The following is a 25,919-nucleotide window of genomic DNA, read 5'->3' as shown; positions in this document are numbered from 1 at the left end:
TACCTATTTTTGGCGTTTGAACGCCAAAACTAAGCTTTCTTTGGGCGTTGAACACCAACTCCTTGCCTGTTTGTGGCATTTGAACGCCATAACTGAGCATGGGTTGGGCGTTTAACACCAGCTCTCCACCCTTTTCTGGTGTTTGAGTGCCGGAATCATTCCTCTCTGGGCTCTTACTGTCCTCAGAGGGATTTTGGGTAGCAGTTTGTTCATTTCTTGGCTTCCTGCTGCCTTGAAGTGAGGTAGTTAATGTTTTCCCACTTCTTAATTGAACTGCTTGGCACTCTTCTGTTATTTGTTTTGATAACTGTTGTTCTGTTTGCTTCAACTGTACTTCCATATTCATATTAGCCATTCTTGTGTCTTGTAGTATCTCCTTGAATTCGGCCAGCTGTTTTGTTAGAAAATCTAATTGCTGATTGAATTCAGTAATTTGTTCTGCAGGACTGAGTTCAGCAGTTACTATTTTAGCCTCTTCTTTCATGGAAGATTCACTACTTAGGTATAGATGCTGATTTCTGGCAATTGTATCAATGAGATCTTGAGCTTCTTCAATTGTCTTTCTCATGTGTATAGATCCACCAGCTGAGTGGTCTAGAGAAATCTGAGATTTCTCTGTAAGCCCATAATAGAAGATGTCTAATTGCACCCACTCTGAAAATATTTCAGAGGGGCATTTTCTAAGCATCTCTCTGTATCTCTCCCAGACATCATAAAAAGATTCATTATCTCCTTGTTTAAAGCCTTGGATGTTCAACCTTAGCTGTGTCATCCGTTTTGGAGGGAAATATTGATTCAGGAATTTTTCTGACAGCTATTTCCATGTCCTTATGCTAGCCTTAGGTTGGTTATTTAACCACCTCTTAGCTTGGTCTTTTACAGCAAATAAAAACAGTAATAATCCATAGACATCCTGATCTACTTCCTTATCATGTACTGTGTCAGCAATTTGTAAAAACTGTGCCAGAAACTCTGTAGGTTCTTCCTGTGGAAGACCGGAATACTGACAACTTTGCTGCACCATGATAATGAGCTGAGGATTCAACTCAAAGCTACTGACTCCGATGGAGGGTATACAGATACTACTACCATATGAAGCAGTAGTGGGGTTAGCATATGACCCCAAAGTCCTTTTGGAATGTTCATTTCCACTTAGGTCCATGATAGAGAAAGGGAGATGATGTGGATTTATTTTATATATTTTATTATATATAAAAAAAATTTCGAAACAATAAAATAAAATAAAATAAAAACTGCAATAAAAAAAGAAGAATTGAAAATATTTTATGAGGATTTTCAAAAAAGTGAGGAGAGAGAAGATATGATAAGATAAAATTTTGAAATTGAAATCTGAATTTTTATGGAAAAAAATTTCGAAATATTTGCTTAAAAATAGTTAGAAAAGATATTTTTTATTTTTAAATTTTATGATGAAAGAGAAAAACACACAAAAGACACACAACTTAAAATTTTTAAATCTAATGCTCCTTATTTTCAAAAATTTTGGAGGAAAAACACCAAGGAACACCAAACTTAAAAATTTTAAGATCAAAACACAAGGAAGACTCAAGAACACCTTGAAGATTCACAAGAACAACAAGAACTTGAAGATAGAACACCAAACTTCAAATTTTTAGAAAACCAAAATAAAATTTTCGAAAACTAAAGAAAAATTAACGAGAAAATACCAAACTTAAAGTTTGGCACAAGATTTAATTAAAGAAAATTTATTTTTGAAAAAGTTTTAAAAAGAAGATAGTCAATTACCAAGAACATAAGCACAACGCTCTAGCCAATTGAGCTATAGATTTAACGTGTTTTAATAAGGTATTTAATAAATAAATTTTTTTTAAGACTGATATTTTGAAAAAGAACAAGAAAAATAAGAAAAGACACAGAACAAGAAAACTAAAGATCAAATAAGAAAAATTGACAAGAACAACTTGAAGATCAAGGAAGAACAAGAACACAAATTCAAAAATTTAAAAGAAAATAGAAACATGCAATTGACACCAAACTTAATATATGAAACTAAACTCAAACAGAAAAACTCAATTATCAGTTTATAAAATTTTCGAAAAATTTAAAAAGAGAAAATAAGGATTTAAAAAAAAGAACTTTCAACCAAAAACAATAATAGAAGACTCTAAACCAAAAAGAAAAATATTTCCTAATCTAAGCAACAAAATAAACCGTCAGTTGTCCAAACTCGAACAATCCCTGGCAACGGTGCCAAAAACTTGGTGCACGAATTGTAAATCACACCTTTCACAACTCGTACCACTAACCAGCAAGTGCACTGGGTCGTCCAAGTAATACCTTACGTTAGTAAGGGTCGATCCCACGGAGATTGTCGGCTTGAAGCAAGCTATGGTTATTTTGTAATTCTTAGTCAGGAAATCAATGATAAGAGTGATTATATTTATGAACAGTAAAAAGCATAAATTAAATAGTACTTGTTATGCAGTAATGGAGAATATGTTGGAGTTTTGGAGATGATTTACCTTCTGAATCTCTGCTTTCCCCCTGTCTTCTTCTTCACGCACGTAAGGTTCCTCCTATGGCAAGCTGTGTGTTGGTGGATCACCATTGTCAATGGCTACCATCCGTCCTCTCAGTGAAAATGGTCCAGGTGCGTTGTCACCGCACGGCTAATCATCTGTCGGTTCTCGATCATGTCGGAATAGGATCCATTGATCCTTTTGCGTCTGTCACTACGCCCAACACTCGCGAGTTTGAAGCTCATCACAGTCATTCAATCCTTGAATCCTACTCGGAATACCACAGACAAGGTTTAGACTTTTCGGATTCTCAAGAATACTGCCAATGGATTCTAGCTTATACCACGAAGATTCTGATTAAGGAATCCAAGAGATACTCATTCAATCGAAGGTAGAACGGAGGTGGTTATTAGGCACGCGTTCATAGGTTGAGAATGGTGATGAGTGTCACGGATCATCACATCCATCATACTGAAGTGCGAATGAACATCTTAGATAGAAAGAAGCGTGTTTGAATAGAAAACAGAAATAATTGCATTAATTCATCGAGACACAGCAGAGCTCCTCACCCCCAACAATGGAGTTTAAAGACTCATGCCATCAAAGAGTACAAATTTCAGATCTAAAAATGTCATGATATACAAAATAAATCTCTAAAAGTTGTTTAAATACTAAACTAGTAACCTAGGTTTACAGAAAATGAGTAAACTAAGATAGATAGTGCAGAAATCCACTTCTGGGGCCCACTTGGTGTGTGCTGGTGCTGAGACTTGAACTTTACATGTGCCTAGGCTGTTTCTAGAGTTAAAAGCTAGGTTGTAACCTGTTTCTGGCGTTTAACTCCAACTTGTAACCTGTTTCTGGCGTTTAACGCCAAAATACAACATGGAACTGGCGTTGAACGCCAGTTTACATCGTCTATCCTTGAACAAAGTATAGACTATTATATATTGCTGGAAGCCCTGGATGTCTACTTTCCAACGCAATTGAGAGCGCACCAATTGGACTTCTTTTGCTCCAAAAAATCTATTCTGAGTGCAGGGAGGTCAGAATCCAACAACATCAGCAGCCCTTTTTCAGCCTGAATCAGATTTTTGCTCAATTTCAGCCAGAAAATACCTGAAATTACAGAAAAATACACAAACTCATAGTAAAGTCCAGAAATATGAATTTTTCCTAGAAATTAATAAAAATATACTAAAACATACTAAAAACTACATGAAATTAACCCCAAAAAACGTATAAAATATCCGCTCATCACTGGTCAGAGGTGAAAGCATTTAGAATTTGAAGAAGGTGACCATGTTTTTTTTAGGTTTACTATGACTATGAGAGTGGGTAGAGCGATAAAAGTGAAAAAGTTGAACCCTCGTTATATTGGTCCGTCTCAAATCTTGAGGAGGATTGGACTAGTGGCATATCAAATGGCTCTACTGCCACATCTTTCGAACCTACACGACATATTTCACGTTTAATAATTTCGGAAGTAGACTTCTAATGTAACTTATGTACTAGAGCCCGAGTTGGTTCAGTTGAAAGAAGATTTGACATTTCAAGTGGCTCCGATCATGAATTGATGCTGTTGGTGTCAAGCGACTGCGCAGAAAGAAAATTCCGTTGGTGAAAGTTGCTTGAAGTCGGGCCGGAGTGGAGGAGCATACATGGGAGCTTGAGTCTGACATGATGAAGGATGATCCTCACCTATTTACAGGTAATTTTCATTAAATTTTGAGGATAAAATTTGCAATTAGGTGGGTAGGATGTAAAACTTAGTTAAATAATGAATAATTAACTAATAAATTAATTATGAGAAAAAAGGGGTTAAGAAATTTAAAATTTCATAATTGAAAAAAATAAAAATATTTAGAATATGAATTAAAACATTAATCTTAAAGATTTTACCCCAAAATTAGGCCAACGGGCTAAAACGATTGAACTTGGCCCATGTTGGGCCCAAGCCCACATACATAAGCCATTAACTTAACAATTTCAGCACATTCCCTTAGTGTGTGTGAGAGATGGAACCGATAGAGAAGAGAAGGGGAAGAACATTGCCCTAAAACACTATTTATACACCCATTTAATTGCTCATAACTTCCAAATTATAGCTCTGATTAAAGACCCATTTGCGCTCATGCGTCGTACTCGTCGTGCTCTTCAATTCTATGTAACCATTATGGTAAGAAACTCGAAATTCTTGCCCCAGTCTCCTTTTCTCTTTCAATTTAGCTTTTTGGTTTGGGTGTTAAGAAAAAAATAAATTTTTTATGTTTAGGAGAGACTCAATCTTGAGTTCTAGCGGAGTTTTAACCCAAAGCTACGAGAAATAAGGTAAGAGAACATTTCCCCATTGTTTGCCCAAATTTGAGTTATGAATTTTGTGGAAATTTCATCATTAGATGGAGTATAGCTTGTTTAGATTTATTTTGGGGTGAAGCAGAGCTAGCCCGGTGAATTTTGGTGCGGAATTGATTCAAAGATCGTTTTGGTGTGAAGTTGGTAGAACTTGAACCAGTGGACGTTCCGGAGAAAGGTTTCTGAGGGTGAGACCGTTGTCAACGAAGGTACGTGTCTTGATTTCGGATAGGCATTGTGTAAAATTATGTGAAAACCTAGGTTAATTAACCCTATGTTAGCATTGAATGAAAATATTGATGATGGATTGTGATATAGTTGATTGTGTCTTTGGTTGGCTATGTATGATTATATGGATGTAAGGTTATAAATGAATGTTGTGATTAATATATTGATTGGTGTGGAATTGGGTTGGAGGCCGAGATAGGGTGAGATATCTCTTATATGGTAAGTCACGGTAAGTGATGGATTGCCACGATTGAATTTATTATTGGAAAAATGATGATTTGGTTGTGTGATTGAATTGTAATGTGATTATTGAAGGAAAACTTATGAAATTGGAATGAGTATATTAGAACTTGCTTGATTAGGGCTCAGTTTGGGTAAACAACTTAAATAAGCTCTTTTGGAAGAAGAGCTTAAAATATAACGACTTTTATTAATAGCCACTTATAAATAAGTTATTTTGTGTTTGGATTTTTAGTTATAGAAGTACTTATTTTAAAGTTGTAGCGTTTGGATAAATAACTCAAAAAATACAATTTTTTTACACAAGAAAATGGAAATTAAAATAACGATGATAACAAATACTTTTCAATATTGAATGTTGATTTTACATAATCTAATCACTAAGATTACAATCGTTTAGACAATTGATTCTTTATTTGCTCTCTTATTAGTTTCATTTTTTAGACAATTGGTTCTTGCCACCTAATATTATTAGAAATTGGTTCTTCTACTTCACCTTCACCCATAACGGTGTTCTTATATGTGGTGAATTGTAATAAAATTTTAATTCACAATAATTTTGATGGTAATGCCAAAGAAATTATTGTGTAGTTAGTGTTTGCTATTTTTTTGTGTATGATATGGTAGGTAAAAATAAAAAACAAATATAAAATGTGTGTCAATGTATATTTTGTTGCTGTTTTTTTTTTACTCCTATTAGCCTCCTCCTTTATTGGGATCAAGAACTTGTTATAAGTAACTATAAAAATAATAGCAAGCTATATTAAAATTAAATTACATGTAAAAAAGTAAAATTAAAATTGAGATTTCATACCACACACAATGTTAAATACAAATTTAATAATAAAAATAGAGTGATAAAATAATAAAAAATAACTGGAAGGAATATATGCAGTAGGTGGTTCAGATGGAACATTATTTTAAATGGTGGTGGAGGGTCAATACTTTCAGCAGATGAATCATTACGTGAAAATGATGGTGGAAGGCTAGTGCTTTTAACAAAGGGAACCTTGCTTGAAAATGGTGGTGGAGGGCTCGTATTTCCAGCAGAAACAGGAAACATTTTCACAGAGCTAAGAAGGAAAGCAAATCTTTTTTGTTTTGAAGTCAATTTTTTTAGGGATCGAGAGGGAGAAGTCATATATTTCTACTTCTTCAAAAAGCTGTGAATTAACTTTTCGGGAAGTTAAAAGCTTTTTTTTTTAAATGGTGCCAAACACGCGTATTGTGATTTTTTATAATTCAAAAGTAAAAAAAATAGCTTCTGCTATTTCCCAAACGGACTCTAGGTATAGAATGGATATAAGGTGATGAATGAGCATTGAAATGCATAGGAGTGGTTTTAGAATGGTTTGGAAATAAATTGAACTGAATTTTGGTGAAAGTGGGCAAATTGATGAAATTGGTAAAAACAGAATTTTGACCAACTTTGGCACACCATAACTTGGTGCTCGAAGCTTGGAATCGTACGAAATTGAATTATGAGATTACACAAAAAATCAAAATTTCTGGTATGCGTGCCCACGCACTATGGTGCATGTGCACAGCACAGAACGAACAATAATACTTGTGCATACGCACAACATGGAAATTTTGCGAGTCATGATACGCATGAGAGGATAGGTACACACGAGACTGGAAGTGCATTCTGATCTGTGCGTGCGCATAGCAATGTGCATACGCACAGATCCTGTTTTGTGAATAAACTCTATTTTTGATTGTTTGGCCTTTCTGGCAAGCTTGCAAACTTCTGTATCCCCTAATTAAAGTCCGACAACTTGTTTTTAGGTTTGGGAATGAGTGTGAACATATCATGTGCAAATCCTTCCTAACCTACCCATACAAATGTGAAACACATGTTAAAATCACATACTGCCATCACATTTGTGGTTGTGATCCCCTTTCTACCAATGTATGGGATTTTCTTTTCAGCAGGAACAACAGATATATGAGTTCCATCTATTGCACCAATATAATTTTTAAAATATGGATAATATCTTTCATCATTTCTAATTTTCACTAGAGTATCTGTGAATTGTGGATCAATTCGTCGGATAATATGTTGAACAAGCTTGCAAACAGCATCCAATACACAATGAAATCGTCTAGAAATGGTTTTCCCTGAATGTTGGAATCTCTCTTCTGCATTACATATTGAACCTAATTGTCCAATGATATATAAAAATATACCTACTTGTTCATGAATTCCAATACCTTTTGTTGTCCTCGGATTGTAAGTATTTTATAAAACATCATAAAGATGAAGGAAGGCATGCTTTTTCATCCTAAATGATGGTAGCAATGAATAGGATGTACATTTAAAAGTTCATTTACCCAAATATTTTCTGTCAACTTTGAAGTTCTTTGTGGATTTTTCATAGCGTACTTTACAAAAAAAATAATCAACACAAGTTGCAATTGTTATTAAAGTCACCGTCTTCTTCTTATGTTTGGCTGTGACCTTTTGTTTGTTTTCAAATTCTTCATCTGACACATTTGTATTTGATATCAAACTTTCAATTGAGCTGTTAGATATCCTATTATACAAATATTTTAAACTAATATCAAATAATAAACACTAATCATACCTGTAAGAAAACCACAATCTTTAAATAAACACTAGTTCATATCTTAAATATAAAATAACAAATAACATAGAAAACAATAAAGAAACATAATCATGGAAAATATTTTTTGAACAATACATAAACATATTAAAGAGAGACATTCTAGCAAAAAAAACTTCAAGAATAAGCCACATCTGCTAAACTATGAGTCTTCAACCAACCAAGTTGTAAGGCAGAGTCTTCTAGTCCCATAAAAATCTCTCTATTTGACCTTTTTGCTATTAGTTTTGTAGCTATAGAGAATATATCACTTTCCACTTTTAGCTCAGGCAATTATTTGAGAGCAGTTAAACAAGTTGATATACTTGGTACGTTGTTTCTATGAGCTATTTTGTTGGCTTTTTCTTCTTCAAACACATTAATTATACGTTCTAGTTGAGTTGAAAGTTAAGAGGCTCTCGATCTTTTATCGCCCCTCCCAACATTTCTTCTCTTTTGTCTCATTGCACTAGGAGGTGTTGATTCATCATTTAACTCATCCTCTAAGCCTTCTTCCTCATCATCATTATCTCGTCATTATCTCTATCTTATAACTATCATTTATATCTTGAGAGGGTGCCCAGGCACCTACATCGGTAGCTACAACATCTTCAAAAAGGAACTTCATTTCATCAAGATGTTTTGGACATTCCTCTCTAAATTCTGCCACATCAGGATTTTTTTATGAGACGATAAAATAGCAATTAAGAATCTCTCTCAGTAAAATTGATATTTTTAAAATAGATTAAAAAAAATGTAACATATCTAGATCTTAGCATCTGACCAATCATCACTTGTTTGTATAATCTTCTTAATAGGAACCCAACTAAGACCGGTCTCCTTTCTTTTTAGTTTAGCCCATAGTCCCCACTCTCTTTTCATAGCCTCCCACTTGTTTTTAAATTGTTTATATTCATAACTCAAACCAGTCTATTTCAAGAATTTTGTTTTTAAATTTATCCAACCAGCTTTGTTAAAATGTGTTTCAGGTCTATTTCTAGTCACCATCTCTTCTTTAGATATTTTTATGAATATAATAGTATTTCGCTCATTCCAATCAGCTTTAAATTTTTTTTTCGAACTTGCCACTTTCATGAATTTGTTGAAGGAACATAAAAAAAATCAAACAAATATTTCGTACATAAAAAGATACACAAAAAATGGAGAGATTTTGCAAAATAATGGAATGACCCTGTTGAGAAAAAAATAGCAAGCTATATAAAAGCAAAACCACATGTGAAAAAAATAGAATTGAAATTGAGATTTCATATCACACACAATGTTAAATACAAATTTAATAATAAAAATAGAGTGGTAGAATAATAAAAAAATATCTGGAAGGGACATATGCAGCAGGTGGTTCGGATGGAACATTGTGTGAAAATGGTGGTGGAGGCACTACAACAAATAAGATTGAAAAACTGTTCCTAAAACTTTAGGCAACGGTTTTTGACCTGTGGTATATGCGGCCGTTGCCAATGCTCAAAGGCAACGGTAACAAGAAAACCGTTGCCTTAGTTACTGACATAGACAACGGTTTTGAAAGAATATTTTAAACAACGGTTTTGAACCGTTACTCAATAAGCAACGGTTTTAAACCATTCTCTTTCATGATGCAACGGTTTAAAACCATAACTAGATAGGCAACGGTTTTAAACTGTTGTAGCTTTATTATTCACAAAGCCAACGGTTTTAAAGTGTTACTGTTCGTGTCATTTTTTGGCAACGGTTTTAATACCATTGCCATTTTGTAGTCGTCTAAGACAACGGTTTTAAAGCGTTACCGTTGATGTCATTTTTTGGCAATAATTTTGATACCATTGCCATTTTCTAATCGTCTTTGACAACGGTTTTAACACCATTGCCTTATGTGACTTCTGACAACGGTTTTTTATAATATATAATTCTTCATTTACAATAGTTTTCTCATGAATGAAATTAGTTCCAACTTTTTTTTAATTTAGTGTCAATAAATAATCTAAATTATTTGAATCGAATTACTATAGAAAAAATAATTGAACATTTCCCATCAAAATTGACTTATAAAAATTGTCGTAAGATCCACAATCACATTATATCATCATTTTTCAAAATACAATAAATGTCTTTCTGCTTATACTTTTCAGTTTTCACAATCTAAGCAGGACTAATTAAGTCATGTAGTGTTATCTGTATGCTAATTCTCTAAATAATAACTAACTCTAGCACAGATGTTGAAATTGACATGGTTAATATTCTTGTATCTTAACATATTACAAATCATTCAAGCCAAAATTGAAGTTAATAAGGGATGAAACTTTCATGGAAAGAAGAACCAACATGTCAATTTTATACCATCTCCTTCTGAGGAACATAAAAGTCAGATAAGATAGAACATTGCACGTGGGCCAATATCCTTCATTGGCTTTGAAATTATTTACAACATCTACAAAATAAAAAATATATTTATCAATGATCAATTTGTGCCAAGATATATAAATAATTATTAAGCACTTATAGTTAAGCTACAAAATAACAAGTGGCTCTAGCAATCTGATGAACCCATGGAAATGAAAAATAAACAAATAAATAAATTATTGCTGGCAAATACTAAGACAGGAAGAAACTATATACACCACGTAACAGATTGCGCTGCATTTTTACATAAAATTAATACAAAGAAATTACAATGGAGTGAAGCTAACTTGAAGATACTCAAATATAGTGTTGAAAGAAAGCTTTAATAGGAGACCACTATCCACTACCTGCAATAGTATGATATTGTATTAAGGCTACACTTACTAACAAAGAGAAAATGGAATTAGATGAAAAAAAATAATGAAATGACAAAATCTTAGCTATAGATCATACAGCATGATGATCCACGATAGCAGTCTTCACTGCTTTAGAATAAACCTCACGAACTAAAGTATATAACAGCATTCAGCAAAATACAGAAATAAGAAGAAATGAAGTGGGCATGCAAAATAACATCATTACAAAATATCCAATTATCATTTTGAGTGGTCTTCATCTAAAGACAAGGTTAAAAAGCAAAGAAAATTGCATTATATGATGAAATTATATATATGATAGAATTTTGTCAGCCTTTAGTGATCAAGATAAAAATTAAGAATCATCTAGAGGAAGAAGAGGGAGAAAATCTTACAAGGCAGTTAATATCATTGTTTCATACAACTAATGACCTACATGATCAAGTCTTTTATTTAAGTTTATCACATTTTTTAGTGCAAATTCTAATGTGAAGCATTGCTAGTAGAGTTATTGGTATCACTTTATTTATATTCTTTTCCTTCCCTTTTTTAATGGTACAAGAAGAGGATGAAGCACAAACCAAAGACCTTGTATATTTAATCCTTCGATGGCCTCAAAGCAATCAAGTAAGGGATCATCAGGGATCTACAGAATGGCTAAAAAATTCCTCTGAACAAGAGTTACAGGTAGTAAGCAACAACACACAAAAAACAAACATAAAAGAAGGATAGACAGAAAAATTCACCTCCGATACAAGAAGATCACAGCATATCGCACCTTCAGAAAAGACCTACACTCAATATAATTAGCAACATAGTATTCATTCCCCTCCAAGAGATCACCAAACAAATATCCAAGAAAAAGTTTCATTGACAAGAACAAGAACAAGAGCAAGTGCAAGAACAAATACTCACTGGATGTGGCTCCCTTATGACCTGAACTAAAGTTGTCAACATAGCGAACGAACCGCTGCTCCAATGGAGCGGTGGTGCCACCATAGGTCACACAAACAATTCTCTTATTTATCCCATTTTCTGTGAAGGTGATGAGTGGATAATTTATACGCTTTTTGGCATTGTTTTTACATAGTTTTTAGTATAATTTAGTTAGTTTTTAGTATATTTTATTAATTTTTAAATAAAAATCACATTTCTGGACTTTACTATGAGTTTGTGTATTTTTCTGTGATTTTAGGTATTTTCTGGCTGAAATTGAGGGACTTGAGCAAAAATCATATTCAGAGGTTGAGGAAGGACTGCAGATGCTGTTGGATTCTGACCTCCCTTCACTCAAAGTGGATTTTCTGGAGCTACAGAACTTCAAATGGCACGCTCTTAATTGCGTTGGAAAGTAGACATCCAGAGCTTTCCAGAAATATATAATAGTCCATACTTTGCCCGAGTTTAGATGACGCAAATTGGCGTTCAACGCCAGTTCCATGTTGCATTCTGGATTGTTAAACGCCAGAAACAGGTTGCAAAGTGGAGTTAAACGCCAGAAACAGGTTACAAACTGGCGTTCAACTCCAAGAGAAGCCTCTACACGTGTAAAGCTCAATACTCAGCCCAAGCACACACCAAGTGGGCCCCATAAGTGGATTTCTGCATCATTTACTCATTTCTGTAAACCCTAGTAACTAGTTTAGTATAAATAGAACTTTTTACTATTGTATTTACATCTTTTGTTAGTCTTTGGATCTGATCTTTGATCAGTTTTATGCTATCTTAGACCTTTATGGAGGCTGGCCATTCGGCCATGCCTGGACCTTGTTCTTATGTATTTTTCAACGGTAGAGTTTCTACACACCATAGATTAAGGTGTGGAGCTCTGCTGTTCCTCATGAATTAATGCAAAGTACTATTGTTTTTCTATTCAATTCAAGCTTATTCCTATTCTAAGATATTCATTCACACCCAAGAACATGATGAATGTGATGATTATGTGACGCTCATCACCATTCTCACCTATGAACGCGTGCCTGACAACCACTTCCGTTCTACATGAAGATGAGATAGAATGAGTATCTCTTAGATATCTAATACAGGGGACCGAGTCCGAGATATTAGAGTCTTCGTGGTATAAGTTAGAACCTATGGACGGATATTCCTGAGATCCGGAAAGTCTAAACCTTGTCTGTGGTATTCCGAGTAGGATCTGGGAAGGGATGGGTGTGACGAGCTTCAAACTCGCGAGTGCTGGGCGTAGTGACAGACGCAAAAGGATAGTAAATCCTATTCCAGTATGATCGAGAACCGACAGATGATTAGCCATGCAGTGATAGCGCATTGGACCATTTTCATAGAGAGGATGGGATGTAGCCATTGACAACGGTGATGCCCTACATACAGCTTGCCATTGACCATAGCTTGCTTCAAGCCAACAATCTCCGTGGGATCGACCCTTACTCACGTAAGGTTTATTACTTGGACGACCCAGTGCACTTGCTGGTTAGTTGTGCGAAGTTGTGACAAAGTGTGATTCACGTTTGAGAGCACCAAGTCTTTGGCGCCATTGTTGAGGATCACAATTTTGTGAACCAAGTTTTTGGCGCCGTTGCCGGGGATTGTTCGAGTTTGGACAACTGACGATTCATCTTGTTGCTCAGATTAGTTAATTTTATTTTAATTTTAAGTTTTTGTTTTTATTCTTTTTATTTTTGAAAATTTTTCAAAAAAAATATATTTCCAAAAAAATTTCAAAAAAAAAATAAATTATTCAATGGCTTCAGAATTTTAAAAAAAAGAATTCTAGAGTTTCATGAAGCATGTTGAAGCCTGGCTGGCTATAAAGCCATGTCTAATTCATTTGGACTGGGGCTTCCACTTATCAGCATAGAATGAAGTTGGATGAAGTATCAGCTGTTGTATGTCTGATTTGTATCTGCTAAAGCTTGGCTGGCCATTGGCCATGTCTAGTGTTTTGGACCGGAGCTTTCACTGAAAGCTTGGCTGGCTAGTAAGCCATGTCTAATTCTTGGACTGGAGCTTTAGACTAACAGTGCAAGATTCCTGGAATTCCTATTAAAAATTTTGAAATCCTTATTTTTCCTTTTCCAATTAAATTTTCGAAAAATATAAAAAAATTTAATAAAATCATAAAACCAAAAATAATTTTGTGTTTCTTGTTTGAGTCTTGTGTCACATTGTAAGTTTGGTGTCAATTGCATATTTTTCAAACTTTCTTGCATTTTTCGAAAATCCATGCATTGCATTCTTCATGATCTTCAAGTTGTTCTTGGTAAGTCTTCTTGTTTGATCTTTAAAATTTCTTGTTTTGTGTCTTTTCTTGTTTCTCATATGCATATTTGAATTATCAATGTCTCAACATTGAAAATTTCTAAGTTTGGTGTCTTGCATGTTTTTCTTTTCTTAAAAGTTTTCAAAAATAAGTTCTTGGTGTTCATCTTGACATTCAAAGTGTTCTTGGCGTTCATCTTGACATTCATAGTGTTCTTGCATGCATCATTTGTTTTGATCCAAAATTTTCATGCATTACATCAATTTTATGTTTTTTCTCTTTCCTCATTAAAAATTCAAAAATCAAAAAAATATATTTCCTTTTTTCTCTCATAAATTTTCGAAAATTTGAGTTGACTTTTTCAAAACTTTTTAAAATTTAGTTGTTTCTTATGAGTCAAGTCAAATTTTCAATTTAAAAATTCTATCTTTTTCAAATCTTTTTCAAAAATCAAATCTTTTTCATTTTTTCTTATATGATTTTCGAAAATTTCAAAGTGATTTTCAAAAATCTTTTTCTTATCTTGTTCATAATTTCAAAATCTTTACTAACCATTAATGTGATTGATTCAAAAATTTTAAGTTTGTTACTTGCCTAGTAAGAAAGGTTCAATCTTTAAACTCTAGAATCATATCTTTTTAGTTTCTTGTTAGTCAAGTAATCAACTTTGATTTCAAAAATCAAATCTTTTTAAATTTCTTTTTCAAATCTTTTTCAAAATAAGTTTCAATCACATCTCTTTCAAAAATCAAATTCAAAATCTTTTCTAACTTCTTATCTTTTCAAAAATTGATTTTCAAATCTTTTTCAATTAACTACTTGACTTTTTGTTTGATTTTAAAAGTTTACTATTTGATTCTTATCTTTTTCAAAACTACCTAACTAACTCTCTCTCTCTAATTTTCGAAAATCACCTTCCTCTTTTCCAAAATTCCTTTTTAATTAACTATTTGTTTTAAATTTTAATTTAATTTAATTTAATTTTTCTTTTTTTAATTTTTGAATTCTAACCTTAATTTTAAATTAAAAACAAAAATATTTTTTTTTAATTTATTTAATTTTCGAATTCTTCTCTCTTACCTCCTTCTAATTTAATTATTTATTTACTAACACTTCTCTTCACTCAAGAATTCGAACTCACTCTTCCCCTCTGTGTTTGGATTCTTATCTTTTCCTTCTTCTATTCTTTTTTTCTTCTACTCACATAAAGGAATCTCTATACTGTGACATAAAGTATTCCATATTTTCTTTTGTGTTCTCTTATTTTTCATATGAGCAGGAACAAGGATAAGAACCTTCTTGTTGAGGCTGATCCTGAACCTGAAAGAACTCTGAAGAGGAAGCTAAGGGAAGCTAAAGCACAACTCTCTGGAGAAAATCTGACAGAAATTTTTGAAAAAGAAAGAGACATGGACGAAAATAATAACAATGCAAGGAAGATGCTTGGTGACTTTACTGCACCAAATTCTAATTTACATGGAAGAAGCATCTCAATCCCTGCCGTTGGAGCAAACAATTTTGAGCTGAAACCTCAATTAGTTTCTCTGATGCAACAGAACTGCAAGTTTCATGGACTTCCATCAGAAGATCCTTTTCAATTCTTAACAGAATTCTTGCAGATCTGTGATACTGTTAAGACCAATGGGGTTGATCCCGAGGTCTACAGGCTTATGCTTTTCCCGTTTGCTATAAGAGATAGAGCTAGAATATGGTTGGACTCTCAACCTAAGGATAGCCTGAACTCTTGGGATAAGCTGGTCACGACTTTCTTAGCCAAGTTCTTTCCTCCTCAAAAGCTTAGTAAGCTTAGAGTGGATGTTCAAACTTTCAGACAGAAAGAAGGTGAATCCCTCTATGAAGCTTGGGAGAGATATAAGCAACTGACCAAAAAGTGTCCTTCTGACATACTTTCAGAATGGACCATCCTGGATATATTCTATGATGGTCTGTCTGAATTATCAAAGATGTCATTGGACCATTCTGCAGGTGGATCCATTCACCTAAAGAAAACGCCTGCAGAAGCTCAAGAACTCATTGACATGGTTGTAAATAACCAGTTCATGTACACTTCTGAAAGGAATCCTGTAAGTAATGGGATACCTATGAGGAAGGGAGTTCTTGAAATTGATACTCTGAATGCCATATTGGCTCGGAATAAAATATTGACTCAGCAAGTCAATATGATCTCTCAGAGTCTGAATGGATTGAAGGAATCATCCAACAGTACTAAAGAGGCATCTTCTGAATAAGAAGCTTATGATCCTGAGAACCCTGCAATAGCAGAGGTGAATTACATGGGTGAACCCTATGGAAACACCTATAATCCCCTCATGGAGAAATCATCCAAATTTCTCATGGAAGGATCCACAAAAGCCTCAACAAGGCTTTAATAATGGTGGAAGAAATAGGTTTAGCAATAGCAAACCTTTTCCATCATCCACTCAGTAACTGATAGAGAATTCTGAGTTTAGCAAATATAGTCTCTGATCTATCTAAGGCCACTATGAGTTTCATGAATGAAACAAGGTCCTCCATTAGAAATTTAGAGGCACAAGTGGGCCAGCTGAGTAAAAGGGTCACTGAAACTCCTCCTAGTACTCTCCCAAGCAATACAGAAGAAAATCTAAAGAGAGAGTGCAAGGCCATTGATTTGACCATCATGGCCGAACCTACAAGGGAGGAGGAGGACGTGAATCCTAGTGAGGAAGACCTCCTGGGACATTTAATGACCAATAAGGAGTTTCCCATTGAGGAACCAAAGGAATCTAAGGCTCATCTAGACACCATAGAGATTCCATTGAACCTCCTTCTGCCCTTCATGAGCTCTGATGAGTATTCTTCTTCTGAAGAGAATGAAAACGTTACTGAAGAGCAAGTTACTAAGGACCTTGGTGCAATCATGAATCTGAATGCCAAATTATTTGGTAATGAGACTTGGGAAGATGAACCTCCCTTGCTCACCAATGAACTGAATGCATTGGATAGGCAGAAATTACCTCAAAAGAAACAGGATCCTGGTAAATTCCTAATTCCCTGTAACATAGGCACCATGACCTTTGAGAAAGCTCTGTGTGACCTGGGGTCAGGAATAAACTTAATTCCACTCTCTGTAATGGAGAAACTTGGGATCTTTGAGATGCAAGCTGCCAAAATCTCATTAGAGATGGCAGACAACTCAAAAAAACAGGCTTATGGACTAGTAGAGGACATGTTAGTAAAGGTTGAAGGCCTTTACATCCCTGCTGATTTCATAATCCTAGACACTGGGAAGGATGAGGATGAATCCATCATCCTTGGAAGACCCTTCCTAGCCACAGCAAGAGCTGTGATTGATGTGGACAGAGGAGAGTTGGTCCTTCAACTGAATGAGGACAACCTTGTGTTTAAAACTCAAGGATCTCCTTCTGCAACCATGGAGAGGAAGCATGAAAAGCTTCTCTCACTGCAGAGTCAACCAAAGCCCCCACAGTCAAACTCTAAGTTTGGTTTTGGGAGGTTCCAACCTTGCTCTGATTATCTGTAAGGCTCCATGAGAGCTCACTGTCAAGCTACTAACATTAAAGAAGCGCTTGTTGGGAGGCAACCCAATGTTATTTAATTATATCTATTTTATTTTTATTTTTATTTCGTGTTTTATTAGGTTGATGATCATGTGGAGTCACAAAAACTACTGAAAAATCAAAAACGGAATGAAAAATAGCATTAAAAATAGCACACCCTGGAGGAGGAGCATTCTGGCGTTTAAACACCAGAAACAAGCATCTGTCTGGCGTTTAACGCCAGAAACAAGCACCAAGCTGGCGTTTAACGCCAGAAGCAAGCATCTACCTGGCGTTAAACGCCAGAAATAGGCTACATTTGGGCGTTTAACGCCAGAAACAAGCAGCAGTCTGGCGTTAAACGCCAGGATTGCACAGCAAGGGCGTTCTACACGCCTAATTGGAGCAGGGATGTTAAGTCCTTGGCCCCACTAGATCTGTGGATCCCACAGGATTCCCACAAGATCTGTAGACCCCACAGGATCCCCACCACTTCTTCTCTCCTCTTCACACCTTTTCATAACTCTCTTCCCCAAATAACCTCCACCAATCACCTCCATTACTCCTGCAAAACTATCATACAACCCACCTACACCCACCCACTCAAATTCAAACCATCACTCCTTCCGTTTCACACATCATAACCACCTAAAACCCCTTTGACCGAACCATACACCTCTCTTCCTCTCCTCCATTTTTCTTCTTCTTCTCCCTCCGTCTTTCTTCTTTTGCTCGGGGACGAGCAAACATTCTAAGTTTGGTGTGGTAAAAGCTTCCATCTCTGAGTCATGGGAGATGGAGAGATTCATCTCAAAAGCTCATCACTAAGAAAAAGATGGAGCAAACAAGAGATCATGGACCTCAACAAGAGCATGAGGAATTCCCTTATCATGAAATCCCTGAGATACCTCAGGGGATGCACTTCCCTCCACAAAACTATTGGGAGCAAATCAACACGTCCCTAGGAGAATTAAGTTCCAACATGGGACAACTAAGGATGGAGCACCAAGAGCACTCCATCATCCTCCATGAGATTAGAGAATATCAAAGAGCTATGAGGGAGGAGCAACAAAGACAAGGAAGAGACATAGAGGAGCTCAAGAGCACCATTGGTTCTTCAAGAAGAGGAAGACGCCACCCTCACTAAGGTGGACTCATTCCTTAATCTCCTTGTCTACTTATTTTCTGTTTTCGGTTTTTATGCTTATCATGTTTGTCTATGTTTGTGTCTTTACTAGATGATCATTAGTGTTTAAGTGTCTATGTCTTAAAACTATGAATGTCCTATGAATCCATCACCTCTCTTAAATGAAAAATGTTTTAATTACAAAAGAACAAAAAGTACATGGTTTTGAATTCATCCTTGAAATTAGTTTAATTATTTTGATGTGGTGACAATACTTTTTGTTTTCTGAATGAATGCTTGAACAGTGCATATATCTTTTGAATTTGTGGTTTATGAATGTTAAATATGTTGGCTCTTGAAAGAATAATGAAAAAGGAGAAATGTTATTTGATAATCTGAAAAATCATAAAATTAATTCTTGAAGCAAGAAAAAGCAGTGAAGAACAAAGCTTGCAAGAAAAGAAAAATGGCAAAAAAAAAAAAGAAAAAAAAAGTAAGCAGAAAAAGCCAAAAGCTCTTTAAAGCAAAAGGCAAGAGAAAAAAGCCAATAGCCCTTAAAACCAAAAGGCAAGGGTAATAAAAAAGATCCAAGGCTTTGAGCATCAGTGGATAGGAGGGCCTAAAGGAATAAAATCATGGCCTAAGCGGCTAAACCAAGCTGTCCCTAACCATGTGCTTATGGTGTGAAAGTGTCAAGTGAAAACTTGAGACTGAGCGGTTAAAGTCAAGGTCCAAAGCAAAAATAGAGTGTGCTTAAGAACCCTGGACACCTCTAATTGGGGACTTTAGCAAAGCTAAGTCACAATCTGAAAAGGTTCACCCAGTTATGTGTCTGTGGCATTTATGTATCCGGTGGTAATACTGAAAAACAAAGTGCTTAGGACCACGGCCAAGACTCATTAAGTAACTGTGTTCAAGAATCAACATACTGAACTAGGAGAATCAATAACACTATCTGAATTCTAAGTTCCTATAGATGCCAATCATTCTGAACTTCAATGGATAAAGTGAGATGCCAAAACTATTCAAGAGGCAAAAAGCTACTAGTCCCGTTCATCTTATTGGAGCTAAGTTTCATTGATATTTGAATTTATAGTATATTCTCTTCTTTTTATCCTATTTGATTTTCAGTTGCTTGGGGACAAGCAACAATTTAAGTTTGGTGTTGTGATGAGCGGATAATTTATACGCTTTTTGGCATTGTTTTTACATAGTTTTTAGTATAATTTAGTTAGTTTTTAGTATATTTTTATTAGTTTTTAAATAAAAATCACATTTCTGGACTTTACTATGAGTTTTTGTGTTTTTCTATGATTTCAGGTATTTTCTGGCTGAAATTGAGGGACTTGAGCAAAAATCAGATTCAGAGGTTGAGGAAAGACTGCAGATGCTGTTGGATTCTGACCTCCCTGTACTCAAAGTGGATTTTCTGGAGCTACAAAACTTCAAATGGTGCGCTCTCAATTGCTTTGGAAAGTAGACATCTAGGGCTTTCCAGAAATATATAATAGTCCATACTTTGCCCGAGTTTAGACGACGCAAACTGGTGTTCAACGCCAGTTCCATGTTGCATTCTGGAGTTAAACGCCATAAACAGGTTGCAAAGTGGAGTTAAATGCCAGAAACAGGTTACAAACTGGCGTTCAACTCCAAAAGAAGTCTCTACACGTGTAAAGCTCAATACTCAGCCCAAGCACACACCAAGTGGGCCCCAAAAGTGGATTTCTGCGTCATTTACTCATTTCTGTAAACCCTAGTAACTAGTTTAGTATAAATAGAACTTTTTACTATTGTATTTACATCTTTTGTTAGTCTTTGGATCTGATCTTTAATCAGTTTTATGCTATCTTAGACCTTTATGGAGGCTGGCCATGGACCTTGTTCTTATGTATTTTTCAACGGTAGAGTTTCTACACACCATAGATTAAGGTGTGGAGCTCTGCTGTTCCTCATGAATTAATGCAAAGTACTATTGTTTTTCTATTCAATTCAAGCTTATTCCTATTCTAAGATATTCATTCAGACCCAAGAACATGATGAATGTGATGATTATGTGATGCTCATCACCATTCTCACCTATGAACGCGTGCCTGACAACCACTTCCGTTCTACATGAAGATGAGATAGAATGAGTATCTCTTAGATATCTAATACAGGGGACCGAGTCCGAGATATTAGAGTCTTCGTGGTATAAGTTAGAACCCATGGACGGACATTCCTGAGATTCGGAAAGTCTAAACCTTGTCTGTGGTATTCCGAGTAGGATCTGGGAAGGGATGGCTGTGACGAGCTTCAAACTCGCGAGTGCTGGGCGTAGTGACAGACGCAAAAGGATAGTAAATCCTATTCCAGTATGATCGAGAACCGACAGATGATTAGCCATGCAGTGATAGCGCATTGGACCATTTTCACAGAGAGGATGGGATGTAGCCATTGACAACGGTGATGCCCTACATACAGCTTGCCATGGAAAGGGGTAGGAATGATTGGATGAAGACAACAGGAAAGTAGATGTTCAGGAGGAACGAAAGCATCTCTATATGCTTATCTGAAATTCTCACCAATGAATTACATAAGTATCTCTATCCTATTTATATTTTAATTATATTTTAATTATCAATTCACCATAACCATTTGAATTCGCCTGACGGAGATTTACAAGGTGACCATAGCTTGCTTCAAGCCGACAATCTCCGTGTGATCGACCCTTACTCACGTAAGGTTTATTACTTGGACGACCCAGTGCACTTGCTGGTTAGTTGTGCGAAGTTGTGACAAAGTGTGATTCACGTTTGAGAGCACCAAGTCTTTGGCGCCATTGTTGAGGATCACAATTTCGTGCACCAGAAGGCAAGAACAACAACAAAAATCCACCCCACATTATGCAGGGCAAGCATAAAAACTATTTTAAAACTCAGATTTCAAGATAACAATTCAGTAATCAAACTTCAATATAATCCATCAAGCAAACCAACTTATAACAACCAATTCAGCATAATCAAATACAATTAGGATTTTCTGCAATTCCAAACAATCAAAAAAATCGGTAACAGCCACAGCCTCAAACCAAAATCAAAACTAATTCCGATCATAACTCAGAGTAATCACCCTTCACAACTGCATCTAATTCCAAACATAACTCAAAATAATCACAATAGCTAACCCTTATCAAACACATTTCAAGTCATTCACATCAATTAAATTATTCTTAACCACTATTAACCATTTACAATTATCCAATTAACTTTGTAGGCATTCTAAAATTAAAACTATTAAACTTTAAAAATAAATCCCTACCTCAGAGTGTCGAACTAGCAGGAATTAATTGCGACAAACCCCTCTTTCTTAATCCATGGCAACAACAGCAACATTTCCGATCACTTTCCAGCAGTAGCAGTGGCACCGGAGCAGGGAAAAGGCAGGGCAGTTCGGACCAACGGCTCCAGCAACCTCCTCTGGCGAGTTTTGTCCCTTTCTCCATCGCTGTTTTGTATCGCAGTGAACCATTAATAGCAGAGGCCTCGATTGGTACCAGTGGCGAGTTCCAACAGTTGAGGATTGAATGAAGTTACAGCGGCAAGGATGACGGCCATGACAACAGCAGCAACCCCCTTTATGTGCTGACGGCAACAGAAGCTTCGCTGGCGGTGAGTGTGGTAGATTGGAAGAATATGGTGGTATTGGCGGCTCAGGGGAAGGCAGAACGGTGACAGCGATCATGGCTCCAGTGAAGGTGACGGCTTCTTCTACTCCTCGTCGCGGTCCTTGGCTCGCGTCTCCCTCATCTCCATCTGGGGCTTCCCTCAGTGATGCAGAACTGACGGCGGCTCAGACGGCAGCGGTGACCTTGAAGCACGACGACGACGAGGCGTTGGCGGCGGGACAGCTACGTCGCAGCCTCTGTCTCCCTCTCACGCATGTCGTTCTCTTCCTCACATCCGACTCTCTCTCGGTCACCCCTTTACCTTCACCTGACGATGACAACGACGACCGCAGAACCCTTCCCGGTGCCATCCCCTCTCTCGCTTCTCCTTCCTCTTCTTCTCCATTTCCCCCTCGAGCTCCCCCTATTTCTCGTTTCTTCCCTTTTCTTTCCTTCTGTGTGTGTACGTTGTGTTTGATTTAGGGCACAAATTGGGAAATTTGGGATATTAGGTTTAAATTAAGAATTTTTAGGATTAAGAAAAAATATATACAAGTAATATAATGATTTTTATAAAATATTTAAAATCAAATAACAATTTAGGATTTGAATATAATATTGTAAGGATTATTTTTGGAGTATATAAAATTTTATTTACTAATATAACATTTATTTTAAATAATTTTTTTTAATTTAAATTATAAATTGAATATACTAATTATATTTTATAAAATATAGTTTTAACCCGAAATATCAATTATTTAGATTATACGATATAATTTTTTATTATTTTTTTATTACCAAAATTTTAATTTTAATTTGTATAAAATAATTAATTATAATAAAAATTGTACATAACTATTAATTGTCTTAAATTTAAGTATTTATAAAAATCAATATAATCATTTCTAACAAATTAATCTCTAAGAGTTTAATTTAATAAAATAAATCGTAATTTATTCATAATACAAATTTCTTAAATTAAATTACCTAACACTTCTATTATTGAATTTTAATTTGAAATTACATGAAATAACCAATTATAAAAATTATATAAGATTATTAATTAACTTAACTCCATATATTAATAAAACTAATTTAATTACTCTTAAAAGATTAGTTTATAAAAATAAGGAGTTCAAAATAAAATAAGTCACAATTTATTTATATAATTATTTGAAATTATTTTTATTGGTATTGTTTAATTTGTATAATTATTTAAATAATATTAGAAAATTGTTGTTTCATAAACAATTGTTGTAATAGTTGTAAAACCGTTCTTTAAAATAGTCAAACAGAACGGTTTTATTTTGTTACTATAGCGTAATGAAAAATTGAACTTCAACAGCAACACTGTAAAAATCGTTGTCTAAGACCATCTAATAGAACAATTTTAAAGTGTAGCATTTTGGCAACGATTTTATGCGTTTCTTTTGTATAATTATTTAAATAACAATAAAAAACCGTTGCTTAAATACAAATCATGGTAACGGTTATAAAACCGTTCTTTAAAATAGTCAAAGAGAACGGTTTTAATTTGTTGCTATAAAATAATAAAAAATTGAATTCAACAGTAACACTAAAAAACCGTTGCCTAAACCTATCTAAGAGAACGGTTTTAAGGCGTTACAAAATTTAGCGTTGCTAAAGGCCATATTTGTTGTAGTGAGGGTCAGTACTTCCAGCAGGTGAAACGTTGCATGAAAATAGTGGTAGAGAGCTAGTACTTCCAGCAGATAAAATATTGCATGAAAATGGTGGAAGGCCAGTACTTGGACCATTGCATAAAAATGGTGGTGGAGAGCCAATATTTTCAGCAGAAATAGGAAACATTTTTTCTCAGAGTCAAGAATGAAAGTAGCATAGTATTGGTATCTTTTGTTAATGGGAATGATAAAATAACTTCTGAGATTTCTACTTCTTCAAAAGCTCTCAATTAACTTCTCGGGAAGTTAAAAACGTTTCTAAAAAATTGTGCCAAACACGCGTAACATAACTTTTCATAATCCAAAAGTAAGGAAAAAAATAGCTTTTGCTACTTTCCAAACGGGCTCTAATTCTTAAAAGTTTAAGCATAAGACTTTAATAAACAAGTTTTTATATCAAAATAATAAAGCTATTACCTTTTTATTACTAATATTAGGTTACTCATAATATAATTATCATCTTTTTGTTAAAAATACTATTTTATATAAATAATATAACAGAAGAGTAAAACAATAATCTTTCCTGAAAATTTTAGAAAGACAAAGCTAATCTTAGAACCTTTGGATCCTCCTCATAAAACATATAGAAAAAGGTATGCGAGAAGACAAAAGAGTATGTAAGACATTGAAAGAGGTGAAATATAAGGAAGAGTTTTGAATAAGGAAAAAGGGATTTTTGCTCTGATCGATTATATAAAGAAAACTAAATAATTTGAAAGAATATTTGTCATAAAAAGTAGAGAAAGGAGACTGAAATAATATTTTACAGAATTGATATGAAAAAACAAATGACTGAGAATGAGACTGGCTAAGAATAACTGAGAACTAGAAATTGAGAAAGATATAGAAATTAGTAAATGAGAACTAAATGATTGAAGGTTCACCCGGCGAGGGTTTTATCTCGCTTGCCCAGTACTTATTGATTATTTGAACTCGAAAAAAATCCACGTACTGATTGATTGTTGAACTCGAAAAATCCACGTGTTGATTGATTGTTGAACTCGGGGATGCCCACGTACTGTTGATTTCTGGTTCCCATTGTGCATAAACTATGGCATCTAGCTTTGCAATGATTACCGGTAGTCATGTACTGATGGTGTTCTTAACCACATCGACACATATGCACGTACATTGCGTAATGGAAAGCCATATATGGGACTTGTTCCCAAGTAATGTCGAGTTGTGGGATGTAAATCAATACATGAGCTCATGGCCTGCATAAGACAGACATGCACCATACTTGTTTGCACATATTGTAACACCCTAACTACCAAAGCTCACGCTTCCGGCTGCGCCACTCTGATAGATCGGACATTACGACGACACTTATACTATTTAATACTGAAATATGAGCCTGTTTAAAACTTTAAGTCGCAATACCGATCCAAAAATACTTTCATCCGATATCATACATCCATAAATACCATACAACTTACAAAACTCATAAAGAGTACATCCATATATATATACATACATATATATAAGTAATATTACAACCATAATCCAATACAATTCCTATCCCTCTTACAAATTATATCAAGATAAAGGTGAGGGTACAATAAACCATAGCTAAAACAATACAGAGCATCACAACAACAATTAAATAAGCTCTTCGTAACTTCTGCGCCCATATCCTGAAAGGGAAAAAATGTAGGGGGGTGAGAACATCATCCACGAAAAGGATCTCAGTAGAGGGTTTTTGGGAATTACTGTAATAGGATACATGAAGATAACCGCACCAGTGATTGATAACCGTCTCATGCCTCTTTTCAAAAACAACGGTTTACAATGAAAGTAAAGTCAGAAATCTTTTCTGAAAGAGGAACCGTTCAATTCTCAAAAACTCAAAAGCCTTTCAAAAGGATTTATCTATGCTGAACCAAAATAGCCTTTCATATTTTTTTCCAAACCAGAGACACACAAAACCAAAACCAACCATCGGTTCATCTCATTTCAACCACGGCCCTAGGCCCAAACAATCCAA

The 25,919-nt window shown here is 35.0% G+C and overlaps 1 non-coding gene across 1 annotated transcript; it reads right to left on the bottom strand.

Annotated features, from left to right (window-relative positions):
* Window positions 1-15,723: 15,723 nt before the first annotated feature.
* Window positions 15,724-15,827, bottom strand: LOC148546447 (small nucleolar RNA R71). The gene has a single exon (XR_015900877.1). It is a non-coding gene; the product is annotated as a small nucleolar RNA R71 (small nucleolar RNA).
* Between the last annotated feature and the right edge of the window lie 10,092 nt (window positions 15,828-25,919).

Source organism: Arachis ipaensis, chromosome B9 (assembly GCF_059453495.1).
Source record: "Arachis ipaensis isolate K30076 ecotype BB chromosome B9, ASM5945349v1, whole genome shotgun sequence".
In the NCBI taxonomy this organism is placed as follows: domain Eukaryota; kingdom Viridiplantae; phylum Streptophyta; class Magnoliopsida; order Fabales; family Fabaceae; genus Arachis; species Arachis ipaensis.
This window is presented reverse-complemented; position numbering and strand designations above follow the sequence as displayed.